Genomic DNA, 4,199 nt, shown 5'->3' on the forward strand with positions numbered 1-4,199 from the left:
TATTCTGGTAGCTGTGGGCCACCTCCAGGCTCTAAATACCAGTTGCAGGGGAGCAACAGCAGGAGAGAGGGCATGCCCCCTCATCTCCTGCCTGTGGGCTCCCCAGAGGCATCTGGTGGGCCACTGTGGAAACAGGATGCTGAACTACATAGGCCTTGGGCCTGATCCAGCAGGGCTGTTCTTATGTTCTTGTGTTGCTCTATATGCCATCTCTTCAACTACAATTTATTGTGGTTTGTGATTAGTGATGTGCACGAAACTGCACCTCCGTGATCTGGCACTGGGGAGGGGGACTTTTTAAGGGTGGGGAAGGGTATACTTACCCCTCCCGCTGCTTTCCCCCTCCAGTGCTCCCAGTTTTTAAGTCATTTGGGGTGGCAGGGTACTTCCCTGCTCCCCCTTCCCCCATTCCTCGACTAAAAGCTTCAAAAGGTGGACTGCGTGGATGCACGCCGCGCGTGTGCGTCACGTCCATGAGTCCGCACATGTCTGACACATGCATGCACACGTCTGACACCCTGCCACCCCAAATGCCTTAAAAATCTGGAGCACTGGAGGGAGAAAAGCGGCAGGAGGGGTAAGAACATCCCCACCCACCCTTAAAGGTCCATGCCCCCGCCCCCAGCATCGAACCACCGAACTGGCCCCAGGTCTGGACCCATCTGGAGGCCCTTAGAATGCGCTCCGGACTGGTCCATGCACATCCCTACTGGTGATGATAGGAGTTGTCGTTCAGCAACATTTGGAGCAGCACAGGTTGGGAACCCCTGATCTATGGAATTCACTGCCACGAGGTGATGGCCAATAGCCTTGATGGCTTTAGAAGGGGATGAGACAAATTCGTGGAGGATAAGTCTATCAATGGCTGCTAATTATGATGGATATATGCTACCTCCAGATTCAGAGGCAAGAGGCTTCTGAATACCAGTTTCTTGGAAACAGCAGCAGGAGAGGGCTATTCGCCTACTGGTCCCATCCCACTTCTGGGCTTTTCTAGTGGTATCTGGTGGACCACTGTGGGGAACAAGATGCTGGATGAATGGACCTTTGGTCTGATTCAGGAGAGCCCTTATGTGATTTCTTCCTTGATGTCTCAAGCTACTGCAGATATTATGCTAAAGTACTTTTATTTTTCCAGTTGGATGGATTTAACCTTTATTGACATACAGGGTGTTGTTGTTTTTTTAAATCAGATTTTAAATTACTTCCCTCATCAGTGCCTCAAAGCTGGCAGTTAACTACAACACAAGAATTCTTTTGTTCCATTCTTCATTTTGCCTCCCTATCCATCATATAAGCCCTTGTGCATGTGACAGAAATAAGTATCTATCTGACATGCAAGACAGTCTGGAATTTCTGTCCCTTTTTGTCTTTGATGTGACAGCTGGATCCACATAGCAGTTAGGGCAAAGTACTGCCATTTAAGAAAAATGTAGGACACTTGGCAGCCAGATTCAACATTTTAAAGACACATAGATTTCAGTGGGTGAGTTGAGCACATGCTGAAACACTTTCCTTTGAAATCAACAGGACTTTAAAGTGGCAAGATGTGGCTGGATCGTGACCAAAGGGCAGGTCCAGTCCACAAACACCGGGCTGAGACAAAATCCCCACCCCAGTTTTAATGGTTTTTTCACAGGTGCAGGGGAGTAATTATAATAGGGCAAGGGGAGACAGTTGTCTGGGGGCCCACTGCCTTGGAGGCCCCCCCGAGGCAAGTCACATGACTGACTCCCCCAGCCACGCACCCGCCTGGGCTTCCTTCAGTTGTATTCATCCTCCGAAATTGATGTGAATGTTAAGACCTGGAGCTACCAGAACAGCATGTCTTTCTCTAGTACCATTAAGTGACTTGCACCGTCCACAATTTACAAAACTTTTTAAAAATAATTGGGGGGGGTGCATTTTAAAATCTTGTCTCTGGGCCCACTCCAACCTTGCTATGCCCCTGCACAGGTGACAAAATTGAGAGAACTTTGAGGAATTTGGGTGGTGAGGGTGCACAGTTTTGTGGAAGTCTTCCACTGGAAGAGGCAACACTTATGGGAACTGGGGCGGGGGGACTTGAGGGCAGGGATGTCCTTAGAGAGCCTTGACAGGGTTCAAATCAGCCAGAGCAGGAGGTCCTTCCAGTAGGTTTTAAAGGTAAAGTTGTGCTGTTGAATCGATGTCAACTCCTGGAGACCACAGAGCCCTGTGGTTGTCTTTGGTAGAATACAGGAAGGGTTTACCATTGCCTCCTCCCTCGCAGTATGAGATAATGCCTTTCAGCATCTCCCTATATTGCTGCTGCCCGATAAAGATGTTTACTACAGTCTGGGAAATATACCAGCGTGGATTTGAACCGGCAGTCTTCTGCTTGTTAGTCAAGCATTTCCGGGGGTTAAAAGAGTTGGGCCGGGGCGGTTGCCCTGCTTGCTTGGTCCTAAGAACAGCCCTTTCACACCTTCCAGTGGCTAGAATTCAAAGTAAAGGAGTTCTGTAGACTCAGGCTTACTTTTATACTGGTTAATGGTTTCTCCCCAAACCATCATGAGAATTGTGATCTGGTGAGAGATGTTGAGCCCCACTCCTGCTTATACACGAACACCAGTTGGCAGACTCCTATTCCTCTCCCTCTTTACTATTTGTGTTGCCGTTTCCTTTTTAGCACCAGCAGCTTTGATAAGTGCCATTGCCACCATTTAGCAAGGGGGGGGGGAATGTCCCCTTGCCCTCCAATGCAGCTGCCAGCACACACCCCTACTGTGTGCCAGCCACACCCCTGCCACTTGCCCCTTCCACTAGCTGGATGGTCCATGCATTCATAGGAGCATAGGGATACAGGAAGCTGCTTTCCATTGAGTCAGGTCCATTGGTCTACCATTGGTCTGTTTGGTTCAATATTCTCTACATGGACTGGCAGCAGCTTCTCCAAGGTTGCAGGCAAGGGTCTCTCTCAACCCTATCTTGGAGATGCTGCCAGGGAGGGAACTTGGAACCTTCTGCATACAAGCATGCAGGTGCTCTTCCCAGAGCAGCCCCCAAATCTGAGGGGAATATCTTACAGTGCTCATATGTGACGTGTGGAAATCACGTGTGGAATCAACTTGTGGAATTCTCTGCCACAGGATGTGGTGACAACCAACAACCTGGATGGCTTTGGGTAACTTCATGGAGGAGAGGTCTATCAACAGTTACTAGTCGGAGGGCTATAGGCCACCTCCAGCCTCAGAGACAGGATGCCACCGAATACCAATTGCAGGGAGTAACAGCAGGAGAGAGGGCATGCCCTCAACTCCTGCCTGTAGGCTCCCAGTGACATCTGGTGGGCCAATGTTAGGATGCTGGACTAGATGGGCCAAGGGCCTGATCTAGCAGGGCTGTTTGTATGTTCTTATGTGTAGTCTCCCATTCAAATGCAAACCAGGGTGGGCCCTGCTTAGCAAAGGGGACAATTCATGCTTGCTACCAGAAGCCCAGCTCTCCTCCCTGCCCGGCACTAGCAGTGCCCCTTGCACTGATGTCTTGATGCAGGCGGAAGGGGCATGGTCCTTGGGGTAGTGTGCTCAGCGGGAGCACAAACCCAGCAGTGAAGAGGAGCAAGTACGGCCACAGCGGGGGAGGTTGGTATATGCCCACCCTTATATCCTGTCCCAGGGGATTTCTACACCCCGGCTTTGAAGAAACTCCTGTTCATGACTGCCAGCTAATCCCTTTCCTCCCTTGAAAATACAAATGACTGGCTGCCATCCAAACATCCAGAAAAACATTCCGCACGTGTATCAGGGAGGGGTGGTTTTTGCTGACCTCCCCTTCCCTCTGGGGCCCATTGTGCCTCCGAATAACAAGTCCCTGACAAATCCTCAGAGACATATTTTAGGAGACTCAGTGAGCTGCAGAGGGAATGGGAGATTGGCAAACATTAGGTAGGGGAGATTGGCAAACGTTTTCAGCACTTGTCTGGATATCAGCCACATCACTTTATTGCACATGGTGCTGCAAATTTTTGTGCATTTCTGCATAAATTCTAGTCTGGGGTTTACACAATGAATAAAAATATGTGTTGTGATATGCAATAGTGGCAGCCTAGCTTGCTGTATAGTTTGCATGTAATCTATGATGGAGCCAGAGGGGGCACTATAGTTTTCTCTGTATTGGGCTAGCTAGGAGTTTCTGCTCTCCTTCCTTTTCCTGTTTGTTCCTGTTCTTTTGTGTGT

The sequence above is a fragment of the Hemicordylus capensis genome, chromosome 5 (assembly GCF_027244095.1).
Source record: "Hemicordylus capensis ecotype Gifberg chromosome 5, rHemCap1.1.pri, whole genome shotgun sequence".
NCBI lineage: Eukaryota > Metazoa > Chordata > Lepidosauria > Squamata > Cordylidae > Hemicordylus > Hemicordylus capensis.